The 26,671-nt window shown below is 41.4% G+C and overlaps 1 protein-coding gene across 1 annotated transcript in view; it reads left to right on the top strand.

The window, feature by feature from the left end:
* The first annotated feature begins 2,763 nt into the window (after positions 1-2,763).
* Positions 2,764-26,671, top strand: part of CDH6 (cadherin 6) — a 111,890-nt gene continuing 87,982 nt past the window's right edge. Inside the window, exon 1 of the mRNA XM_054019786.1 lies at positions 2,764-2,975. The gene's annotated coding sequence lies outside the window, so the exon portion shown is untranslated. The remainder of the gene's footprint in view (positions 2,976-26,671) is intronic.

Here is a 26,671-nt window from a genome sequence, read left to right as displayed (position 1 = left end):
CGTATTAGATATTAAACTGCTCATCAGGTAGAACAATGAGAATTCTGCAGCATTCAGTTCAAATAAGGATTTGCAAATGAAGAGCTGTAGATTGGTTTACTGGGCCAGGAACATACAGAGAACCATAGCTGGCCTCTGCCTACCCCGAGACACTCCTTCACCCCAAATCAGCATTAGATCCCACCTTTTTATCTTAGATTCCTTTTGGATTGTGGTGCCAGGATTTCTTGGGGCTTGGCAGGCACACTGACTATGGAAGAAGCTGGGCAGAGGAAAGTTCACAGGACAGCTAACCCATGATTAACAAATTTGAGAGATAATGACAGATTCATAGACAATTCAAATTCAAGCCATAGGAACATAAGAACTACCATGCTGGATCAGAACCATGGTCCATCTATTCCAGTATCCTGTCTCTGACAATGGCCCACACAAGATGCTTTAGAGGAAGATGTAAGAACCCAGCAGTAGGAAGATATGGGAAAACCTGCCCTCTCCTGAAGGTCTCATCGTAATCCTTAATAACTGGAGATTGGTTTAAAATGTGAAAAACGAGCTTTTTATCTCCCATCCACTACTCTTTTAGTGAGCATTAACTGTAACAACTCTGGCTACTCTTGTTAGCCACATAAACATCCAATCCTTCTTTGAATCTTGCTAAATTCTTGGCCTCTGCAACAGTGCTGTCAATTTCAGACAATGCTGACTTCGGAGTAATTTTTATAAGGCTAGCTGAACATTTCACTCAGCTCAGGTGTCAGGTACAGGACACTTCATGGACTAATGACCTGATCCAGTATGGGAATTCTAATATCATTATGGTATTTAAATGATGAATGGCGAGGAGGGAGAACATGACCTTGACAAGGTCACCTTGAAAACAAAAAGAAAAAAACCTCTTCACATATCCATGAAAGTGCAATTGTTAGTTGCTATTCCATATCTATATGCAGATTCTTTTGAGTACACACTGAGTACATAAAGGAGAAATTGCTTACTTTTCACCACAGTGCAGAAATCCATCTTGGAAAAATGAAAAGCGGTCTAAGGAAACTGGGAAAAACAACGTGATTACATCCATTCAGCATGAGGGAAAGACTAATACCAAAAAGAGATCTCAGAGTCACTGTAAGACATTTACAATGTGACATGGCAGCAAAAGACAGAGGCTGCATATCCATTCTGTCAAAAAGCAGGGAGGGAGAATTGTCTCCATAGAAAGTTCTGAACCTGGAATATTGCATTTAGTCCTGGGCTTTTCATTAACAAAAAGATATTGGGAAACTGGAGGAAGTTCAAAGAAGAATGACCAAAAGGATCCACGTACCGAGAGGAATGATCTATGAGGAAATTTAAAATGCTTAAACAGGTGCAGCTTGGCTAAGCGGTGACTGCTACCACTCCTTTGCATAAATATGGTCAGCAAATATTTGAAAGGTAGACTAAGGGTGACATTCTCAACCTCACTCTGGCCACTTTATGCTGTTCTCATCTTTTTACCAAGCTAAAAGGGCCCTAAAAGCCATGTCTGACTGAGGGAAGACACCTTAAGGCTGTCTTCAAGGATCCCTTCACAATGCCTGGCATAGGAGGGTTGGGACTGGAGGCAGGAGGGGCATGTTGGGGGCAGGGCCCCAGCACTGTAGAGATTCCAGGCTGTGGTGTGACCTATATGGCAGGCCTGAAGAGACTGCTGAAACTCAGGCCACTTCAACCCCACCTCCCCTGGGCTGTGAGGACCACCTCCAAGAAACTCAGCACACCATTTTCCACTAGGATGGGGGGGAAAATAACTTGGGTTTGTACTGCAGGGTGTAACTGGGAGTAACAAAGAGAAATTGAGAAAGGCAAAATTATAGGCTGAATAATCAGGGAAAAGATTCATAATAATCCTGCACTGGGCTATAGAATCCTCTCCAAAGCAAGTGTTAGAAGCTGCACAGCTTGCAACATTAACAATGAAACTGTTCAAAGCACGAGAAAAACACTATTATAGGGAACAATGATATATGTGTAAGGGGGATGCACTAGGCTCCTGACAGGCAAAATGTAACTGACAATTAATTTCTGTCATCATATTTATATTTATTACCCAAAGCCTCCTTTTAGGGCTACACTGTGCTAGGTGCGGTACAAACACCCCTGCCTTGTGCCCCACAGGGCAGACCGTTTTTATGATTCTATGAGCTGTCCACGTAACCTAGGCAGAAGCTGCAGGTATGTATTCACACGCCACCACCTCTACGTACTGTTATGCAAAGTAGTATTTCACTGGGAATTCATGATTTGAAGGTCCAGGAAGTCAGGATAGCAGGAAAAAAAATGCAGTCATTTTTGATGAAAAAAAAAAAAAAAGACAGAAATTTCATTTCAGGCTTAAACATCCCTTTCCCTCCCACCCCTCAAACAGACGCACCCAAATATAAGTTATGAGCATGTCTTAACCTCTTTTCTATTTTCTGCTTTTACTATCACTACCAGCAGATTAGACAGAGCTGATTGCTTTAGGCTTCAAACAGAGTCAGTCTAGGGGGGGGGGGGGTGTCTTTAACAAAGCCCTCCCCCCTGTACCCTCCCACCGCATTCACTTGCAAATCACTGTGTGTCTGGAAGTGCCTGCTTTCCCCCAGCCCTTAACCCTCCCATACTGAGTGCTGCTGCAGAAGCAGCAGCAGAGCACTGTATGTGTGTGTGTGAGGGAGGGATGTTTCCTTTTTTTTTTTTTTTTTTTATTAATCAGGAGCACTGAATGGAAACCAATCAGATAGAGAGCCCCCTCGGCTTCGGCTCCCTGCATGCCAGAGTTAAAAGTGATGCTGGGAGAGAGCGAGCCCCACTTAGATGCGAGTAGATCCAGCAGTGGAGGTAGCAGGCAGCGTGGAGGACAGCAGGCAGAGCAGAGCACTGTTTCCACGCTGGTCACTGTATTACTGCCTGAGGCTGAGCACTTGTCCTCTTCCCTTCTCTTCTTACCGGTAAGGAGATCAGGCTTTGGACTGGTTCAGGGCAAGTTTAACGGAGGAGCAGCCGGCAAGCAGCTGCCTTCCCTTTTGTTTGCTCGGGTGTGAATGCTCCTGAAAGCCACTTCTTTGGCAAAGTTGCCAGCTCGGTGCTGGAGCGGGGCACTGCGCGCCCCGGCCGCTGGGTGTGCGCGCTGGAGGTAGGCACAGTTTGGACGGGCGCTGCAGCCGCTGAGCGCTGGCAATGAACGTGTTTAGCGGGGCGTGCATTTGGTGTCATTTTAAGTAGGGCAAAGAGACGCGGCGTCTTGCTGCAAATTCATGGCCCTAGCAAAACACTTTGGCCAAAGGAAGGGAGGGGGTCGGGGGGAAGCACCAGCAGCAGCAGCTTGGTGAGAAAGTACCTGAAATGCTACCTAGGCTACGGGAGCCAAGAGCAGGTTGTGAGCGATTGCAATGAACGCGGGGCAAGAACGCTCTGTAGGTCGCCAGGCAGAGCTGAGACGCAGCAGAACTGAGCGTGGAGTGCGGTTGAAATTAGGGGCGTCCTAGAAGGATAAGTCGGGCCGGGGGATGGGGGTCGTGCTGGAGCCGTCTAGAAACTGACACTCGTGAACTTCTTTATGGGATGATGGGGTGGGGAAGGTACAGGGGGTGTATGGTTACAGAAAGACATGGAATTCATACCTAGTAGTAAATGAGTCTAAGGAATTGGTGTCACCCTATCTCTATGTGTTATATAGTGAAATATTTTATATATAAATAAATCTCACACTGATATATGCGTCTTGTGCAAAGAGTTGCAGCAAGAACTAAGCAGACCCTGTAGCGGTCAGGGACTATGGAAAGAAGTCCTGTCACTGCTGCAATAAAATCCATATTTTATGGAGAGTTAAATGCAGTACTTTGGAAGTGCAAGTGGATGGTCACCTAAGTGACTCCTGCTGACATTCAAGGATCAAGAAGTTTAATGACCAAAATTATGCCCAGCCTGACGCCAGATCTGCTACTTTTATCCAAAAAGAGACGACGAGGCACCTTTTTTATTGACACCTAGGATTTAAGGTTTTGCTATCACTCTACAGGAGGATCAGGTAGCCAAATTGCTTACTGAGTGTAAAGTCAGCCCTTTGTTTAATTTACAGTTATTGAAACAAAACTGGAAGGGAAAGGATGCCAATTCAGGAATAGTTAATGACCACACACATACACACACCCATGTACTGTGCGTCTATACAAATACATATATAGCATTGTTTCTGTTCATCCTTTCATTGGACCATATTTAATAGCACCTTGGAAATATCATAATTCAGGATGGAGTTTGGGTAGGAGTCCCTAGTTTTAATCAAAATAAACATAACTCTCCCCATCAAGATAAAGGCTTATTTCATGCATTTTCTAGAGTGAAATATCTGGTGTGTAGTAAGTTCCATGTGCAGGTGCTTTCCTATTATTTTAAGTAATCCATAAATTTGATTAACAGCTGCTCATGAGCAGTATAATGCTATGGATAATGGTGTATCGCTATTTTAAAAAAAGCCTTTTAAAGGCAATTGAGTCAATAAGTTTGCATGTGTGAAGAGAGTGGAGGGCTGGAGATCTAAATCAAGTAGATTCCTTCTTCACTGATATAAACACATTTTTTTGTAATAGGCCTGGCAGCAGAGATCTAATTGGATAGTTTCCTTAAACAGCCCAAATGTGCTAATAAATATTTCAGGGAATCCCTCCCCCCTCTCCTCTCCAATGTTATCTGCCAGGGCAACTGTAAAAATATAATCTCAGATGCTTGTGACTTTACACTGCATTACAATCTTTCTGGACATATTTCTACTGGCTTGTGCTTGACTTTGGAGATGGGGGAAAGCAAACATAATCAGAAGCAGCAATACATTTTCAAGGAAAATGGCACTAAGGCTAGGTCTACACTACGGGGGGTGGGGGAGGTTGACCTAAGATACACAACTTCAGCTACGTGAATAGCGTAGCTGAAGTTGCGTATTTTAGGTCGACTTACCTGGCTGCGAGGACGGCGGTGAGTCAACCGCTGCCGCGCTGCCGTCGACTCCGCTTCTGCCTCTTGCTGCGGTGGATTTCCGGAGTCGATGGCAGAGCCATCGGGGATCGATTTTCACTAGATGCAATAAGTTGATCCCCAATAGATCGATTGCTACCCGCCGATCTGGCGGGTATTGAAGACGTGCCCTGATTAGTCTAGCTATAATTCCTTGCAATTATTTTTGCAGTCATTTCAGGATCTGGCAACCTGGGGTCCCTGTAGGGGATTTATTAGTCTCTCAAGTTTAGTGTTTCTCAACCTTTTTGATACCAGGGAATGGCTTTCTGCCTTCCTAAACTACGTCAGGGAGAGCTCAGGGACCAGGGCTGGTGCACAGAGTGGTCGTTGAGAAATGCTGCTCTAGGTATTTTAGCTTTCACACCAGTTCAGGCTCTCATATAGTTCAGTGCTAGCACTCTAAAGGTTAGTTATAGGCACAGTCATCATTTTTTACCAGGTTGTTCACTGTTAGAAATATGCATCTAACTTCTGCCTCCCCCACCTGCACAGCTCCCCTGTGGAAGTAGTAACCTGGTGCTAAAGATAGTCTTACCTTTTGAAAAGTAAAGTTTGCATTTTGCACTCTGCTGTTCATTTAATTGAGAGACTTCCCTTTTGAAATTGAAAGCAAACACCCACATTAAAGAAAAATGTTTTTCTCTGCTGCAAGTGTTTCAATTTATAGAACTTCTGAATGGTTAGCAGAACGTACATAGACTGCAGCCCCTACAAATGATGAAGTTAATATGCAACTCAAGGATATGATGTATCCCTCAAGTGCTGAGCCTCCCCCATCCTCCTTCCACTCAGTTCATTAAATTTATTTTCATCTTATGAGTGAAGATGTCAACATGTTGATTTTCTCCTAGTTATAGACTTGAGGAATGGTTAGATTTGGATGTGATCTCTGTTGGGTCACTTAATCCATGCCTGCCTCCACGATAGTAGCAGGGTTGCTTTAATAATCCATGCGTAGGAGAACATTGGTATTCTATTCATGTTTAAATGACAGTGTTGCCCAGCTCTTGCCTGACTTATTGGTGTGCTGTCTGCATTGACAACATTTGGTTTCTTTTGCAATTTCCCACTGCCAAGGCTCAAGATGCCCAGAAAATTGCTTATGAAGCTCACCAGAAATGATGACTAATTACTAAGGTGAAAAGCAACTAAAATCTATAAAAACAAAGTTGGTAAAATACTTTGGGAGCAAGCAGCCTGCTGAGATGGTACACAGCATGTTGCATAATGATGGTAATTCCTTCAATGAGTCTGCTGCAATGATGCAAAGAATAAAGCAGAAATGGTTTAAGGTGGCTTTTGATTACCATTGCTATGCGTGAGAGGGAGCATGGCGGGACTACACCACTGAAGCTATTGTCCTTGACAGATTTTTTAAATTAACCCCCTGACGACTAGGATAGCTAGTGTAGCTGTGTGGCTTTGCTCAAGGGCTTTTAGTTTTTGTAATCACTTAGCCACACAACTCTCAAAAACTAACCAGTTAGCTTCAGCTGGGATTAATCTGCCCTGCTGTGCAGTGCCATGCATTGTTCCTTTGCTGTATAATTTACCATCTTTAGGATAAATCCCTGAAACCATGAATTAGAATAGATGAACAGCTCTGCATGCTGGTGAATCCATCTCTTCTGCTGCCTCTGTGCAGGATTCGACTTGCAGTTTAAATATTGGTTCAGAAATTTGAAATGTGTTCCGGGCAAGATAAAAATCTGGCAGAAGCTGGTTTGCTTAGTCATGGAAGCCCATTCTGAGGCTCTGGAGAAATCAGGATTCCTGGTTTATACGGCTAGAGAAGTGACTCACTCTGAAATGTAGTATTTTCTTTTTTAATAGTGTTTCAACTCAGCTGCTGTCTGCCTTATTTGCCTAACAAAAAAGGCACAAAAGCAGATTATCAGTCCCTATTTCAGTTAAATAAAAAATCCCCATTGAATAATGCATAATAAATGCAAAGCATCAGGAGCATTATGCTAACAAGGGAACTGCAGAAGAAATAGTTATCTGTCAATTGTATTGTTTGCGACATTGCATTAGAACTTAATTAGAAACCACTGCCTGAAAACAATACAAAAAGTTGTGTTTTGGGGTTCCCCCCCCATCCTGTTTTACTTTCATTATAAATCTTATTTTAAAAACTTGTCTCTTCTCCTTTCCTAGGGCCCATCCTACATCTGTTAGAGTAAGTGGCAGCACTCCCATTCTCTTCAGTGGGCGTAAGAACAAGCTCCTCTAGTGCATTGACATTCCTCCTGGTTGTCCTTCTCCTGTTAGCCTAGTATTCAGCGTAATACTGATCACGCCTTTATCGGCATTGCTCCATTAATTTAAATTTACACTGGATTAATTAACAGCAGAATTGAGCCATTGTCTCTACACTGGTTGCTGCTAATTGTCAGTATTGTCTTTTTTTTTAGCCGATTGGTATAGCACTGGTTCCTTTGTAAATCTTGTCCAGCACTGGGTGTTGAAGGCTATTTATAAACAGAAATATGACTTTGTTGCAGAGGGTGTCCCATGATGAGAATGTCTCAGATTATACAGATTGTTCATTAAAACTATCCAAAACCTAATGCATTTTACTGGAGGCCTCTTACAACCACAAGGATCTTCCCGCACCACCAATCATTTTTTCCCCCTCAGGAGCCTACATTTTAGCAGTCTCTTGCGTCAGAGGAGTGAGCAGGCAGGTCTACCTTTTAGAAACCCACAACCTCTCTAAATCAGCTGTAAGGGGTAATGCTGAGAGATCTGAAGTAGTCTTTCCTTCTCATGGGTCTTCTAGCTGGCAGGGGTAGCCCTCTCAGCATGGAGAGTCTGAACCTAGGTCTCCTTTCTGAGTTATTGCAAGGCCACTGCTCTCCCAAAAAGCATCCCCCAAAAAGGTGTTTTAGCAAAGAATTGATGCCTTAAGTGTGATGGGGCCAGAACACTTGACAGCACTGTGGTGAGCAATCCAGGATTACACAGATACTGCATTCCCTTGCCCCACACCCAGCCCTGAAAGACACATGCCAGACACCCCCCTTCTACCAGACATGCATAGCATATACATTTCCATCTGCTCCCCATGTAGGAACTGTGCTCACCTTGCTGTGTTTTAAGAAGGCTGTGTGATAATGGCTTTGCTTTGGCATGGGCAGATATTTTATGAATTAATGAGGTTGTCTTGCTAGGTTATATATACACACAGAAAGTGTTTAATTGTAGCCATGTGATTTAGATTTAACTGCAATATAAATATCCACCATCTCCTCCCAACCCTTCCCTAGTGACACACCACAACATAGTTTTGCAGCTGCTTGAGAGATAATAGGTAGTGTGTCTTTCCAGCATTTCCACTTTTGCACCTAATGATGGACCCAGAGCAGGAGGACCTAGGAGAAGGGTCAGTGGAGATTGAAAATTAGCACAGAACTTAAACACTGGTCGAGCTTCCACAGGTATTGCAGGTGTGTGCTTATTTGAGTGGAAATAGAGACTCCAATCCACAAATGCTGCACTTCAACCAGCAGTTAATAGCTACTGAAAGGACAAATGCTGTTCAATCAACATGATCATTAGCATGGAGCTTGGCTTTAGTGTGAAGGGTAAGACCTAACATGAAGAAAAACAAAATTGGGATGCAAATATCGGTCTATGAAGGAGCCTCCACTTTGTATTCCATAAGAAGATGGGAACAAAAATCTGTTCTGCATTAAAGTGGGTTAGGCTGCCTATACTTTGCTGTGATCAAGAGGATTTGAATCAGGATTGTAAGACTAAACTAGGTTGAGCCCAGCTACAAACACAGAAGTTATAGCCTAAGGGGGAGTGTTCTTACTTACATCTTGAAAGGGATCAAGATATTTTTCCATCATATTTAAAAAAAGCACATTGCTGCCTTTAATTTCCTCCAGAAGCTTGCAAGTGAAATCTGTTTCCTCACTGATGTTTTTCTTTCTGTGTGCACAGTGGTTTGTTATTGTGGGGTTTCTGATAAGTACCATCTTGCTGGTATTAATGATTAAAAATGAGTAATTTCTTTATAAATATAAGAAAAGAGAATTAGTACTATCCTCTAGCAAATAGTTTGCTTTCTATTTTCACAGTGCTGTATGGATACCAAGGAGTCAGCTTTGGCTTTGTCCTGCGACAATACATAGTTCTATCTCAAGATTGCCTTCATTACGATAGTCTCTGATCACCCCACAATCTTTCAATGTGTTTATCCTCATAACATCCCTGTGAGATGGGCAATGCTTAGGCATAGAAAAGCTAAGGGCTTGCCCAAGATCATAGAGGAAGTCTGGGGCAGAGCTTGGGTTTGAATCCCATGCTAGCACCCTAACCAATTGATCATCTTCTCTTTTCTGCTCATTTATGCTGCTCCGGGAGCAAAGTGGAGCTGGTCAAAACATTTCAAAATTAATTTTTTTTTAAAAAGTGGGGGGTTGACTAACTTTTTTTTCCCCCCACAAAAAACAAACACCTTGCCTTTTTTTGGACTAGCTCTAATACTAGCTGAAATGTATGAAAGCTTTGTGAAAGATGTATCCAAGAAAGTGTTCCCTGTTTTTTGACCAGCTTTAGAGCGGACCAGGAACTCGACTGAGTCACAATCTACCCCCTCTTTGCATTTTGGGGGTAGAGATCTGAGCCAGTCGTATACATGGCACTGGTCACGTCTCCATCTGCACTGGCTCAGCTGCACTGGCCAGCAGGTTGGGTTGTGGAGCCAAGCATTTGCCCACTTCCTGCCTATGTGTGTGTGGTGTGGGGTGAGGAAGTATTAGCCCTATAGAGGCTGCTCTTTCCCCCCATGCTACATTATGGGCACCCTGTGCAGAAGACCAAGGAGTCACATTATGACCCTTTCTCCCCTGCACATCAAGACAATCACACTTTAACGTCCCTGTAACGTAGGTCTGTGTTATTAGTTCTGTGGGAGAAACAAGGTGGGGAGGTAGTTGTTCAGAAGTTGGTCTAATGAAAGCTATTACCTCATCCACTTTGTGTCTCTAATATCTTGGGACCAACATGTGTGCAGTGAAGTTGTAGCCAACAGTGAAGGATATAAAATTTAGCCGTCTGAAATGGAAATACCACAACATGAAGAAAACAGGAAGCAAAAAACTTGACAGTGACATCTACTTCTTGAACAAATGCAAGAAACAAAACATCATCCCCAAAGGTCTCACCAGAGGTCTGACACAAGTTGCTCCATCCACCTTGTCTGTCTAATATCCTGGGACTGACATGGCTACAACAACACACATGCATTATTTCCATTGCACAGGCAGGGAAACTCAGTCACAGGGAGGTTACTTGTCCAGAACCAGTGTGTCATTAGCATGCAGGTACTGTGGCACTGAAGGTAGTGTAAATGCAGACAGATTAAATGGGATAGTGGTAGAGCTGGATTAGTCCCAAAAAGCACCTGTCTCAACTGTGCGCTCAACCTGCTAGACAAACAGATCTGCAGTAATAAGAGCTAGAGAAAGCCCACTTCCCCCTTTTCACCGTTACTGATAGCATTTGGCGAGATCACAGAGGAGGAATACACACATTTAGAATCCCTTTCATGAAATGACAATTTCCTTTTGTGAAATGAGAGCTCACTTTAGCTGTCACTGCTGCAAGGGAAAAGATGCAGAAGAAAGGTTTGAGTCCACCAACCTTGCTCTTTTAGACAATCAAAGCTGTACCAAATAATTTTTCAAAATTGTATATTTTGTCAAAATTCCTTTTAAGTATAAGTAACCGTTACATTTTTTCCTTTCCCCATCATTGCTGGTTATTAAGCTTTTTCTTTGTAAACATAGGAAGGTTTTCCTAATGCTGCTGGACTTTCTGGCCTCTTTCAGCCAGGCCCAGATCTGGAACAACACTAAGCGCATGCTTAACTTTAAGCACATCAGTAGTCCTACTGAAGTTGACAGGGCTACTCATTTGCTTCACTGTTTTACTGGAGGGTTCTCAGGAGTTTGCAATGCAATGTGTGACACCACCACAATTGATTCTACAGTGACCATATTGTGACCTCCAAAACACTAGGCGTGGTATCACTAAATAATAACTCAGGAAGGAGGAGGAAATTAATTAGAAATGAGAACAAATAATGGGGGATGGGGGTGAGGCTCAGTCACCACCACTCATTGAAAACCTTGCTAAATCTGATACCCACAATGAACCCATAGAACAACTTGCACGGCACACTGTTGGATTCCTCGCCACAAATCTGCAAGGAAGAGGTGGCCCTTGTTAATGAGCAGTGATGGGGCAGGAAAGTGAAATATAGAAGACATACAGAATATTTGGGTGGGGGTAGAGCAATATACTATAAGGATTTGCCTGACTGTAGCAGGGGTTCCATTCTAGAATATAGCCATATTCAAGAGCTAGAGGTTTGGACATATGTATGAAGCCTTCAAAGTGGGCCAGATTTGGTCTTCAGATGCCCATGTCTGCATCTAGAGTTTAATGGAAGCTCTGTGCACACATTACTCCTTGGGTCATTCTGTGCCAAAAAAATTAAAATTCTGCACACAATATTTTAAAATTCTGCAAATTTTATTTGTCAAAATAACACCACATAATCACACCAGTTTCAATTATTTTGATAATTGATTTCAAAATGCCTGTCAGCAAGTATGTCTGTAACAACATAGACACACAAAAATTCCCCCAGGAGTAGAGAGTTAAAGAAACCGCTATGACAACCCAGTTCCTGTGTCTCTTCCATCCCCACCTACACACAAAGCCCAGCGGGAGGGGGGGGGGCAGATACCTACAACCCCTCCCCCCAGAGCCCAGCCACAGGGACCCCCTTTCCTCAGTCATCCGTTCCCCTCCTCCAGAGCCCAGCCATGCCCCCCCTCCCCCCTTAGTGCCCATGGATCCAGAGGGAGAAACAGCCTAATGCTTGGTCCCAGGTTTTCAAGGAGTTTCCTGTGTTCTGCCATCTCCTTCCCTCAGGGCATGCTGGGAACTGCAGCTGCCAGGAACTCTCTAGCTCCCTCCCTCCTCCTCCCCCTGCCCCCGGCAGTGTCTTCTATGTGTGAGTTGGGCTCTACCAGGTCCAGTAGCCCCTAGTGGTGACCAGCAGCACTGCAGCCCATTTCTGTAGGGGAAAGGAAGTTCTCCGCATGCATTAATTTCTGCAAAATTCTGCATTGCATAGTGGTGCAGAATTCCTCCAAGAGTAACACATCCAAGGGCAAAATTGGGCCCAGTGTATCTTATTTATTAATATTTACAAGCAATGGCATTATTTCAGACACCTGTAATCTCAGGTTTATTTGAAAATGTGTACTGCTTTTAAGGCAATGCTTCTCTGTCAGAAATAAAAGGGTGCCCTTTGATTTCTAGAAAGGGCATAAATAAATAAATAAATAATCCAGGCTTCTACTTGTCTACACAGAATTTATTCTGCTGCGAAATGAAATTTTATTATCATATTTTAACACTTTTAGCATGTCTTTTGCAGGATTTCTAAAATGGTGCCTCATTAATTTACTGTAATCCATTTGTCAGATATGCTTCAAGCTGCCAGATATCTCATTCACTTTAAGGTATAATAATTTTCCTTAGCAACAGGTTGTAATTTCAACCAGGCTTGTAACTGAGAGGTCAGAAGCTGATTGTCACAAATCTAGGAGGTTAAAATATAGCACACATCCTCATTTTCAGGGGAAATATTACACTGAACCCTAACAGAGCAAATTTACACAGCAGGATTTCTCACGAGTTGCTTATAGCTGGTTATGACTGCTCCTTTAATGTTAAAGAGGCAAGTATATTGTGTGTGTTTACTGATGTATTCAAATTTAACAAGACAGACATTAAAAATATGTTTCCATCTCAGATCAGCATTTCAGCTGTAGATTTGTGTCCTGCCCTCACCCCCCACTGTCTGTCTGCTATCTTACAAAGGCCTGGGACAGTCCCTGATGTTCAGAACACAAGGGGGATCCTTAATCTGTGGTGCCATCTAGGAGGGAGACTTCAGGAACAGGCTTCAGAATGCATTCAGGGCTCTCAGCAGCACAAACCACTCCCTAGAGTTTGAGTCCGTGAATGTACAGCACGCACTGTAGATTGCTGTCAGAGACCGCAGGTTCACAAAGGGTAGCATAACACTATGTTTGACTGGAGCCAGGTCAGTATGGTCCAAAAAGACTAGATGACCTAACAGGTCTTTTCCATCTCGGACTTCTCTGAAGGGAACACAATATTTCTTTGGGAAAAAAGATTTAAGAAGGAATGAAGTGCATTTAGGGTGCATGTTTTCAGTCACTGTCTCCCTACATCTTTTCTCATTTACTTACCGGTTGCTATTCTTCCCCTCAATCTCTATGTGCTTATCTATTGTTTGATATTTTATTTTAAATGACCCCCTAACAAGTCCTGTATTTGGTGATGCAGTCAAGCCCCCAAAAAGCCATAGGGATAACACACTGCAGCGGAGAGCTGTGTCACAACTCTGAAAATTCATTAGACAACTGCTTGTTGAGAACTAGACTGCTTGTCCTTACATGGAGCATCAAGGGCCACATACTGCTTGCCTTTCTCATGCTCCTGGCTCATTGACTCGAGTAGGGTGACTCACACGAGCAGAACAAACAGGATTCAGCCACAAGCTGGGATAAGATGAGTAGAGCCCTGCAAATCCATGGATGTCCGGGGACCATTTTTGCAGATCGTAGATTGGAGGCCGATACAAATTTTGTATCCGCCCAGGGCTCTAAAATGAGTTATTGTAAATAACAAAGTCGGGCCATCAGAAGTAACTTTCTAATGCAAGCAAGATTAACTTGATGTGCTGTCAGCAATGAGATATTAGAGATGATCGGGAGAGATAGAAAACTTTCATTTAGATGGAAACATGACTGATTAATTAAGCAGTAATGAACAAGGAGCCTTGCATGCATGGATATGAGGCTCACAGTGCTAATTTAGCACAAAGTATAGCTCCCAATTTGTTATTAAATTAAAATGGCTTTTTAAATTGTTTACATTTTTTTTCTTATCTGCTTCTGTGTGGCAAAATGATTATGCTTCTGGTTACAGAAACCAGTCAGAGCCACAGAATGTGTGTGTGTGGAAGGGGGGGGGGAATTGTCCTGTTTTGTAATTAAGAAATACACTCTAATATCTGTGACATCATGAATAAGCACTTCAAAGCAATGAGTGTGCTTTGTGTTGCATATTAAACCAAACAATTAGCATGCTAACAAGCAGCTCTGGACATAGAGCAAAGATGCATTGTACTTAGGGAATTTTTGTTTTTAAATGCAAAAATCTGTTCACCTGACTTACAAGTAAATAAAGGGAAGACAGTTTTTAAATATTCAGAACAGCTTCTTTTTGATAGGCATCATGATTATGTCACATGGTGAAACTTTTCCCACCCCATTAGTATATGTTAGGGAAAGATATTTTTCCATGAGAGGCAAGCCCTATGGAAAATAGGGGGATAATAATAAAAAAAGCAATGTCACTACAAGGTTAAGTCACAAAGAAGTTTCACTGTGACAGGAATGATTCTATGTAATGTATTACAGGATAGCTCGACAATAGCAATTTGTCATGCATTGTGATATAATTTGATGGGTTCATTTCTTCAATGAATTATAAATTACCTCTGTATATCAACAACAGAGCTGGATTTTTTAATGTAAATATTCCCTCAACTTTTTCTTCCTTTTCTAATCCATTTTCCTTTATACAGAAATGATTCTCCCCCCTCCCCCCATCTAATCTTTCCACTAATAAGGTGTTTAATAATTTAGAAGCCTAAAAAATGAGCATATTTCAAAGAGGTTGGTATCAATGTTAGTCTGAGAGCCTCAGGCTATAAAAATGTGGAAGAGGCTACCAAACTTTTAGAGTCAGAATCCCAACTGTCTTTCTGCTGCAGGCAGCTATTTTATTAAAGTTGGTATTAAACAACACTGCCTAGAGTCTGATTAAGAATTTATGACTGCCTAAGAAGGATTAGCAGAAGCCTATCATTTTGATATTTAAATCTTAATTTGCATCTAGGAAAAACATAGAACTTATGCAGGTTTACAGTTTCATTTATTATTTATTTTCTGCTGCATCCGAAACAAATACTCATCTGCGCATTTCAGGCAGATTGTTTTACCGCACTTTCAGGATCTGATTCCAGTCCCATTTTGAAGTAAATGAGAGTTCTTCTATGGACTTGGGTTGGAGAAGAATTGGCCCCTGCCATCATGTGATGAGCCACATGCTGCAAAATGAGAATTGCCTCCTGCTAGGTGCCAAGCACGTCACCCCTGCTGAAGTTAATATGAATTGAAAGTGCACAGCACCTACCAGGATTGGGCCCCAGTTTTGCATGCCTAAGAACTGACTGCATCCAGCAAATGTTATTCTAGAGAGTGGAATCTAGACAGACATGACTAAAATTTACTTGGCAGACAATCCCAGAGAGCAATTCTCTTCTTCTTTGATTCATAATTTACACTGTACAACTAGTTGATCTGTGTCAGTGACTGGCCTGGTACCAGGCAGACTCCGCTTGGGGGAACACTGCTGCCACTACGAAGAAGGAGGTGGGAGGAACTAAACTGGACCTGCAGCTGCTGGGTGGAGTTGAAAAGGGAGTAGGAATAAATCCCAGAACAGATACTAGGCAAAATTGTGCTCATTTGCACCGGTAGAAAACCAAAGTAATTCCATGTACGTTGTAAAGGAGGTGCTCCTCATTTGCAGCTGTGTAATAGCAGAATCTGGCCCATTTACTTCAAGGCTATTTTTATATATTGATTTCTACAAATAGAAATAGAAAAATGCTACATTTCCAGTTCTGCAGATCTTTATTTTAAAATGACCTTAATGTCCCCATGTCCCAGACCCCCTCAAATTCAGGTCCTCACAGAAAGATTTATTTCCACTTCTCGTCTGTTCTTCAATGGACTTAATGCTCATGTTTATTTTAGGGGTTAGACATAGTGGCCATACCCTGCAGTGCTAAGGGAAAAGAGTGTTCACTAGAGGTTGGTAGCTCAATTGGCTTGCAGTGAGAAAAATATTTTGTTCGCTTGAGTCTCACTAGTCAGTGAAATACAAAAAGATTCAAAGGAGATGCAGTTATTTAAGCATCACTGATGCTTTCCATGGCCCTGATTGAACTCTTAGTGTTGACTCTGCAGCTTCTCTTTTAATCAACAGCTTAGTTTTGTCTTGAGCTCAAGGGCTTTAAGTTCTAAACACTAGATCCATGGTCTGAAAGTGGCTAGTTCTTCTTCAAAGAAGAAATGAATATTAACCACATTATAAGGGACATTTCTCATATTATTTCTGGCTTTCCAGAAAGTGATCAATTAACTGCTTCTATTTTTGTTGTCTTCTTTGGTCTGTATTCTCCTTTCATAGTTGTCATGTGATGATCTCCATGCATTGCAATCAGAATATTCTCGTCGTTGGAATGCATTTAAGCTTAAATGCTGTTACATCCCACTGACTTCACTGGGACTTAAACAAGTACTTTGCAATCAGGAACTTTAAGCATATCTGTGAGGAGTAAGTCCTTTAGATTCAGAATTTACCAAAGCTCAAGAGTTTGTTCATCTTGTTTGTGTGAATAATTTTTTATCAAATTATAGAGTTAGAGCCTCAGCTGGTGTAAATCAACATAGTTCAACTGACCTCAAGAGAGCTATGCTGATTTACACCAGCTCAGAATCTGGCCCATAAAGTAAATCAGCAATAGGAAATATGTATATAGAAGTTATATACTGTTGAAGTTCCCAACCATTTTCATAATGTGGACCAGATCTTAATAGAGATCGTCTCATAGGCAGCTTCCCTCCCATTTGTGATGGCTCCCATTCATGATTCTGGGGAGAAGCTTGCCTTCCATTCACAATACCATTTCATAGCATATTCATTTTAGTTGCTGTTAGTCTGTTAAGTGTTTTGTCCTTTTTGAAAAAGTTAGTCACATGGTTTATTTTTGATCTGCCTTCTCCAGTTTAAAAATTCTCAGTAGTTGAGCAGAAGCAATATCATGTGGACTTCATTGACCAATCACACAACATGAACAAACAGCCTCGGACAACAGTTTATGATCAACCTGGAGGATGAATTATTCATCCCAACTATTCTGCAGATAATTATTATTTATATTACATTAGTGCCCACATAATTGTGTATGGCAGTGGACTAGGAAAATAGTCTCTGGCCCAAAGAGGTGGCAAATACGTTCACAGAAACAGAGTTTGGTTCACAGATTATTAGCGGACCAGAAAATGTTATTAGAAAAAGACTGGATAAACTAACTTGTTTAATTGTAGCTTGTAAGCAACATATGTTGTACATGCCTTGGTCAATTTGAAATGCATTTATTTTTACAAATACATTATGTACTTCAGTTAATTCCTTCTTAATGGGCCTGTTTTAGAACATCTCTGTACTGTGAAACTCCCAACGGAAGTCAATGGGATTTTCACACACAGGGGGATTGTAGGTTCCCTTTAATAAGGCATGACCCAAAGTACATAACATGCTTGTAGCAGTGTATGAGAATTCCTGATGCGGAGGGCTGCAGGATCAACCCCAGTGTAAGGAAATCATGCTGAAACAGGATAAAAGCAGAACACAAAATTGCAAGAAGTATACTATAAAATGAGAGAGAAGCAAGAAGCGCATAAAAAGAGCCTTGGGAAACAGTGCGAAGGTCAAGAAATGTGCCTGTAGAGCTCTTCAGGCTAAATTCTGCCCTCAGTTACACACTCTATTGTCTTCATGGGTAGAATGGAGGTTAGAAAATGTCCCATATTTTGTTAATCCTCAAACTCCAGAGTGTTCGAAACCAGGCTGCATTCCTGTTTTACTGATACGCATTCCACATCAGACAATAGGCTTCTCAAGCCCACCTCCCTAGGTATTTTATCGCTTTCTCTGGTTGATTTCTACATCAAGGAGAACTGAATCCTGTGGCAAATTTTGACTTCATTCTACAGCAGACTCTGATAACATGTCACTTTGCAGTCACAGACAACCCCTTCCCTCCCAACAGAACAACTACTGGATAAAAAATTCTGGGAACACTGGCTTTCCACAGACCCAAGCCCAAGCTTTGGATACTGGCCATGAACTTATTTCTACCATTCGCCAGTGCACTTAAATGTCCAATATGGGCCACATTTTCAAAGGAGTACATGGGATACTATGTGCCTGATTTCCAGTTGAGTCTCAGCTACAGATGGGCTTGAATCAAACCCTAACTTCAAATACCAAAATCTGAACCTGGGCCTAAAGTATGCAGATAGCCCCATCAGATCTTTATAATGGGCAGAAAGGAAACCGTAGATCCAAACAATCCCAGACTTTTCAGGAGGGGAGGGAGAATTGAAATCAAAATACAAGAAGAAAGTCTCAAACTGAAAATTTGTCTCAATCCATCTTTAAAATTTATGCCTGCAGTTTAGCACAAATTAGCACAGTCAAACAGCCATTGCCCATTACAAAAGTGGTTGACCTGTGCACATTATGAGTGTGCAGATAATTACATGAAAAAAATTATGGGCCAGATCCTTAGCTGGTGTAACTCAGTGTATAGCTTTATTGACACCACTGGAAGAATCCACAGTGAGGATCTGGCCCTACAATTGTAAAGTTAGAAGATGCTTTGGAAAATTTGCCCTCCTTCCTCCCGCCCCGTTTCTTCCTGACTAAAAACGCTCAGAAAGTTCTAGAATAAATTTTTCAGAGTGGCAGACTATGTTTTTTGGGCTCAGTTTGGATTAACAAAGTTTACATCTGGAATTCAGAGCCCACTGCACTACCCAAATGGGGTGCAATCCAAGTACTTAAAGGTGCAAGTGTTAAACTTTGCTCAGTTTCCCCGTCCCGCTCCCCAGAGTCAAAAGTGTGGCTAGCCACTGTGGTCCTCAGTCTATCTAAATATATAGCTGAGTATCATAACTAAATGCAGGGGGTAGGGTAGAGGGGGGATGAAAACCTCACACTGGAAGTGTAACCTTTGGATACTCGCATTTTTGCCTTTGAAAAAGCTAAAAGAGTTAAAAAGGATCACCAGCTCTACTGGAGACGGGAGACGGGCTCTTCGACCTGACTTCTGTACAGTGCGAGTAGCGTATGACACCAACTTGTCTCATACCACTGTGTCACCATTCAGTCTGCCAGCACAGAAGGAAAAATACAAGAGACTATCAGGGGAATGCGTGTAGGGGTGGACTAAGGAGTAAACTGCTGTTTAAACAGGTTTATAAGGAATGTGATTATATTTCTTTTTAACAGTCTTTTAGAGAGCAGTTCCCCCTTCCCCATAGTGCTGTCAATTGGCAGATGCCTCTGGGAGAGTGGGATGGGGGGGAAGCGGAGGACCTCCCACTTTAAAAGGCTCTTAAATGACATTGTTAAAATTTACAGCCACATTGTTTAAAAACCATTTCAGGAGCAGTTTCTCATCCTTACCCCACAGCCTGCTCTCACCTGCCAATCTTTTCTTTTAATAGGCTGTATTCTGCCAGCCTCAGTGGTGACATGGCAGCACCTGACTTGCTGGCTGGCATTTTGCATTATTTAATATACTGATATCAACATGGGGAGTAGGAAGAGTCTACACAAGGCATTTTACCAACAAGTCCCCTGCTCACATGCAGTCCAGTTCAGATGACCAAAAGCCACTACCAGCTGATGGCTGTTCAGGGGATTATGTGAAAGCAGTTAGTGGTTTCAATCTGTTTCTTAATGCAAAGGTGTCCATCACAAATGCCTTTAATTAGCATCTTTTGGGGGTAGTCTCAGAGAGTATAAAAACTGAAAGGCGTGGGGTACAGAGCTACCATCTTGCCCCAGACACACTTCTGCAGAACAGGGTTGTGGCACCTAGGCAAGCTAATGTGAGGAAACATAAATAGAGGTCTTCAATCCCCAGGGCTGTCAGTCTGCTACACTGCACAATCATTACATCAGTATGTGGGGGGGGGGGGGGGAATGCTGATGCCAGACCAGATTCTGATTTACAAGGATACAGGAGAGGGAGAGATTCCTGAATATCTGGGGTTCTGTTCAGAACAGGGAGTTATTTAAAGGGGCCATTTATTCATTACATCTCAGAAGAGGAGACTATCATGGGAGCAAGTTTACTTTTCCTATTCTCCAGCCATGCAGGTGAAAGACCTGCACTAAGTATACCCAAGGATACTGGAGCACATTTTCAAGTGTGCCCTTTAAACATGTGCTTGTGAGATTTCATGGTGGGAGGTACAGCAGGTCATGATTTTGTAAGCACAGACTTAGAGGCCAATTTTGAAAGTGCGAGCTAATAATGTAGCGTTCAATCATGTAGGTCCTTACTCTTCTGAATAATTCTTACTCAAGTTCTGTTCTAACAAAAGACATTTTTTTCACTTTAAACCCTCACATGTCATAAAAAGTTGTTGAATTACATGAAGCAGCTGGAGCTTCCTTTTCCACTGAAGCCAGCAGGAACTATTCATATGAGGAAAGCTTTGTGGGCTCAAATCTTAATGTTTGCAAATACAGTTATCTTAAGATCTAGGAGTGGGGGATTTTATAGGGGCATTGCCGTGGAGAGAAAAAAAAAAATCGCATTGCATGCATACACTATTAAATAGAATGGAATCTAATTTCTAAATTCTCTTTCTCGGTGTCACACACTTTTCTTAGCTTTCTTCCACTGTCCTCTAACTGAGATACCCTAGCATCCTTACATTGAGCTAAATTCCACCCTTAGGGCCACGTCATCTGGTGTAACAGCAAAGAGCAAATGGAGACTATAAAGCTATGATCTGACCCCTAGTCACGGATGTATAGTTTCTGGTGAAGTCACTGGGCCTGGATTCTGATCTCAACACTAGTTTTACACTGTTGTAACTCCATTGAGTAAAATCATGGCCAAAAGTGAAGTCAATGGCAAAATACCCACGACTTCAACCAGGCCAGGATTTCACCCATTGACTTCAGTAAAATGGGGATAGTGATAGTAATTTTCTTTATAAGTGCTTTAAGATCAACTGTGTATGAGGTAGGTATTGCTTATTAACAACACCGATGGGAGGGGATTTTTACTTAGATTTTTTTTTTACTTTCCAAAAGCATTGATTTCATTTTTCTTATTCATTTACAGTCCATTACACATATTTCATTCAGTATTACCAGCTCTCACAATTTTATTTCAAGTCTCACAACATTTGTTTTTCTTAAAGCCCCAGCTCCTGGAGTGATGTGATTTATCTTTCATTTAAAATAAAAGAAGTTTCTAGCCCTCATGATTGAAGAAAAGCTTGAAAATGTGAACCTTACAAGCTAGCAAATAAAAAAGAACCCAACCTTTATTAATTAAAAACAAATATTCTTTTTGTTGTTGTTGTTCCTTTTGATTTGGGATCTTTTAGGGCCTAACTCCTGATTTTTTAGCACATCAGTTGGCAATCCTATTAATTTGTTTTGATCATTGCTGAATTCCTGACTATGTCATATTTAGTATAACAGCAAGGTTTCCTTTGAACTGACTAGTTACATACAAGAATTTGTAACCTTGCAGTCTCCATTTTGATTGCCTCACAGTCTTGTGCATGTAAATTTACACTCGTGTTCCAGACATCTGGATTTCATGGTCACAAGTAGTTAACAAGGAGGAAAGTGCAGTAAAGAAAGATGAATGCTAATAACAATAACACTTAGTACTTACATCGCTCTGCGCAGTCCAAGTGCTTTTCAAACAGTAGCTAATTATGATATGTAAAAATAATGATATGTTCAATGTCTAAAGGATGATGGTTAATTAGGAGGAAAGAATGTTAAAGGTGACTAGAGACATTTTTAATGTACTGTAACAGTGATAAGTGTTGATCTCTTATAGAGAAGTTATTAGGGACTTGTTTATTTAAAAAAATAATTACTAGAATGATGACATGTTCATATTTGAAAGAAATTGCACATTTCACAAATAAATAAACCTAAATCCACTCTTTTGGAAGAAAAATAAAGTCTTTGGCCTATATGTCTAAGGAAATGCCAAGGTGCAAATGAAGGGAATTTGGCCCTGTATCTGTACTTTGAACCCTGTAACAATAGATGTAATGTGGAATTCCCATGGAGAAAAAAGTTTCTTGTATAGAAAGTTTGTCCATAAAAGTAAAATTGGGTTTCATATATTCATTATGTTGCATTTTAATAGGAAGGCATGAAATCCCATCCATTTCTATTAAACATATTCCTCTTATTTGTAGGATACAGCTACAAGTAGAGAGTTAAAAATCAGATCTGAGACCACCTTGTAAAATATTGACTCCAATTATATACTGTTTAGGCTCTTCTCCCTGTAGAACCACAAAATAATACAGCCTGTTTCAGGAGGTTTTTGGTGTTGCTTGAAAGACTCCTCTCCTCTAAGGACTTGTCTACACTGTGGGGTAATGTGTGGTAACATGTTGCACATCAGTTGATCAATATAGAATCTGCTCGTGTGCACCAAGTTTTGCCTAGTGCATGTTAAATTGCATTAGGGAATGATTAGAATGCACCAGCAGGGTCTACATGGACTAATTAAAGTGCAACATCTTGATGTGCTTCAGAAATCAGACCCTGATAGTATGCATTAACCCACTGTGTAGACAAGCTCTTATAGACATGACAGCACTACCACTATGGCCATCTTTAGTCCAGATTCATCCCTGCTCTGGTTGAGGAATGTTGTGTCCTCACTTCAGTGGACTGCTGCAGAGGCACAGAATCACTGGAGCACAAGACTACCTTGACCACATCTCCTCCTGCCCGTGATATGCCCCTGCCCTACACTTAGTTACAGGATTCCAACAGGAGTAACTTGGCTAGACACAAAAGGCTCCCTGTATCCATGACTCCTCTGGAAGGGAGATACATACAGGCCCACAGACCTCCCCTTCCTCCACCCCCAGTGTTCTTCTTGGCCCTGACTTTGCACCTACTCTATGGCTCCCTTGTCCAGTTTAGCTGATGCAAGAAGGTCTGTAGGGCAACAGTAAATTGTATCCTTAGTCTTTTACATGCTGATAAGCAAAGGAGGGGTGGGAGCTAGAGAACCCTGTGAAATGGACCTGTGTTTAAAGAAAGTGGACTGGCAGTGGTGGAATTTTCTCTTGCACATTTCAGGATACAAAGATAAAATTCCTATCTCTGCTGCTCTGCTCAGATTGCTTTGTGGAGTCATCTTGTATTTTCTCCTTGAAGAACGTGATGTCACAAAAATTAATTGGTAAACACACTAATAAACATTAGGATTGCAGGGGGGAGGAGGGGAAGCAGCTTCATAAAATGAGCCAGATTGCAAGTTACTGGTAGGAGACTATTTTCTGCTCTCCCTGAAATGGAAAAAATAAAAATAAAAATCTTTTCTTAAAAACTTCATTATTTGTGGAGTTTTTTCTATGGGTTTTAGGATTTTTAAGAAAAAAAAAAAAAACAACTTGAAAAACTAGTACTCCTTTGCAGTGGATTTCTAGATTTACTTTACAGTGATGATCCACATTTCAGTGTCCATTTTTTAAAAATGTAGCTGATTAAAATGAAGTGGTGGCAGACTTCTTTGGTAAAATATAAACATTTTAAAATCCTACAATAAAATGGTGTAGTATTTAATTCAGATTACAGTGTATGAGGTACTTATCTTGTGATCTATCGGCTGGAATAGCAGACCTGCTCAAGTTTTTATCATTTTGTAACGCTCTCCCCCACTAGTGGGTAGAGGACTAGAAACAAAGAGGCTGTGACTAACCACTGCATCCAGCATGCAGCTACACAATCCCTTTGCCCTCTGTGTGTCCTGAGGAATCAGTGCTTAGTAGATGCATGCATTAATGCAGATGAAAGAGTTGGGAGCATGAGCTCCGTGTCTCCTTTCGAAGCTTCACTTGACCTGACTGCTGTAGATCAATTTGGGCTGACTTGTCCTTTCTTCAGGCTTAGCTAGGGCAGAACAGAGAGCTTCTAAAGGAGAAAGAGTATAGGGCACTCAAGCCCCTATGTAAAAAAGGGCCACAAGTGGGAACAAAGTGTGACATCACGGACCACAAGGGAAAGAGGTAATTGGCCGCTGAGTTCCTAGTTATTAAACAGACTTCGGAAACACTGATGAATAGGCCAGCTCCAAGAGCTAAAATCTATAGCATTTTTGTGCTTGCACCTCCCACATGCCTAAGATGTATTTGGCTGGAGTGAACTTAAACTTGACATTTTTCATGATAAGGATTGCACACAAGTGATCCCTCACCCTCTAGGGCAGGGGTGGCCAACCTTAGCCTGAGAAGGAGCCAGAATTTACCAATGTACATTGCCAAAGAGCCACAGTAATACGTCAGCAGCTCCAGCACCTCCCGCCCACTGGTGCCTCCCCCTCAGCCGTTTCGTGACATGCAGGAGGCTCAGGGAGAGGGAGGAGTGGGGGCATGGCAGGCTCAGGGGAGGGGGTGGAAGGGGTGGAGTGGGGGCAGGGCCTGTGGCAGAGCCAGGGGTTGAGCAGGGAGCACCCCCCAGCACGTTGGAAATTTGGCGCCTATAGCTCCAGCCCGGGAGTTGGTGCCTATATAAGGAGCCGCCTATTAACTTCTGAAGAGCTGCACGTGGCTCCAGAGCCACAGGTTGGCCACCCCTGCTCTAGCATAGACTTCCAGTGTGGCTGATTATTAAGTTGTTATTATTATTTGTAAAGAAGTGGTAGCGGTAGAAACCCAACTCAGTAGTATAGAACAACCCCCTCCCTCCAAATCACAATTTCTTGTTAAAGCAAAGCTACAGTTCAGATTTGCAGTAAAACAAAATGAATAAAATCATACGAGAAGGAGCTTCTGATCCTCTTCTGTATTTATAATTCAGACAACCCAGACAAATGTTGCTGATTCTGAAGTTGGCAATGTAGTTGACTGTCCGTTCAGCTGGCCATTGTTTAAAGGGCATTTGACATTGAGTTACATAGGGCCCAGTCCTGCAAGACACTGAGCCTCCTTTGCTCCCATAAGCATCCATAAGAATCAAGGGTGTTCAGACCCTTACAAGTTTGGACTTTTATGTGATGATGTAGCTGGAATGCTGACTGGAACAGATTGAAAAATGGGATGAGGGTTCTTTTCTTTGTCCTCTTCTACCAGAGAGAAATTGGAACATTTTCAACCAGCTCTAATGTTGACATTCAGAGTCCTGTCAGTGGTATAACTTACAAGTGATATTTGATGATGTTTACCACAGTATATACTGTGTAGTAGTGGATAGTGCAGTTTAGGCTGCAAACTACTGCTGTGCTAGCCCCCTGTTTTTACTCACAGCTTTCTGAAACAATAAGCTTTTTAAACTGAAGTTTTTATGCTCGATACGGTCCTAAAACCATGGAAACTATCATATAAATATACACCACACAAGATGTAGATACGTAGGTGGATAGATAAAGTCTGTATTATGCTAACTGGATGAAATAAATAGTTAACTTTCTAAAACACAATCTTAAGAAAACGATGGTAAACAGAAGGTGTTTACATCCAGGAGACTAGGGTAATACATTTATCAAGAAAGAAAACCCAAAGATAAGGTAAAAGAAAACAAATATGCTGAACAAAATTGGGATGATTTAAAAACAAAATCTATGATAAAAAAAATATCTGTATGCTAATCCTAATGTTTTCAAATGGAACAACAGTATGGAGAGGAAAAAATCCACATTTAAAAAGAAATGTGTGCAGCAAACAAAAATAATTATGAATGGAAAGATCATCATGAAATAAGCAAATTGAATGTGTGTGTTCTTTAACAGTGAAGAATTTGTCAGTGTAAAGTTATGTTCAGCAGTGTGACTATTATAATTAAAGAATATGTCAACTTAGGCAAGATGTTTAAAGCCATCTTGTTAACACAGAGGTAACCTGTTAAAATACTTATTATAATGAGAGAAAATTGTACTTTTCCTCTACTTTCAGCTTCCTTTGAATGGTCTAATACATTTAATTGCTCATGTCTCTTCCAGGGAATGTTTGCTAGTGTCACTATTGATGTAAATACCAAGATGATGGGTGTCTTAGGGCTTAGAAAACACTAGACACACAGAAAACAAGCCTATATGCTTCAAGCCAGTGGATGTTTGGTTATTAGTTTGAATAGGAGTCAGACCAGACCAGAAATGAGAAAGATGAGTAGATCTCTAGTTTGCCCTGAAATATGCAAAACAAGGCAAAAATCTGTCACACCTCTAAATTTTGGAAATCATTTAAGATTGACTTATAGTAACAAACACATCATATTACTGCATTATAGCATGGACAAAGATATGTTGTTGTCAGATTCATTTGATAGCAAACAAACAATTATAACTGTTTTGCAGCTATTAAAATTGTTTGTAACCATAAGTCAATCTTAAATGATTTCCAAAATTTAGAGGTGTGAAAGATTTTTGCCTTGCTTTGCATATTTCATGACAAACTAGAGATCTACTCATCTTTCTCATTTCTGGTCTGGTCTGACTCCTATTCAAACTAATAACCAAACATCCACTGGCTTGAAGCATATAGGCTTGTTTTCTGTGTGTCTAGTGTTTCTAAGCCCTAAGACACCCATCATCTTGGTATTTACATCAATAGTGACACTAGCAAACATTCCCTGGAAGAGACAT

This window comes from Malaclemys terrapin, chromosome 2, assembly GCF_027887155.1.
Source record: "Malaclemys terrapin pileata isolate rMalTer1 chromosome 2, rMalTer1.hap1, whole genome shotgun sequence".
NCBI classification, from domain to species: Eukaryota; Metazoa; Chordata; order Testudines; family Emydidae; genus Malaclemys; species Malaclemys terrapin.
Note: the sequence above shows the minus strand (reverse complement) of the source record. Positions and strands in the feature narration are given on the sequence as shown.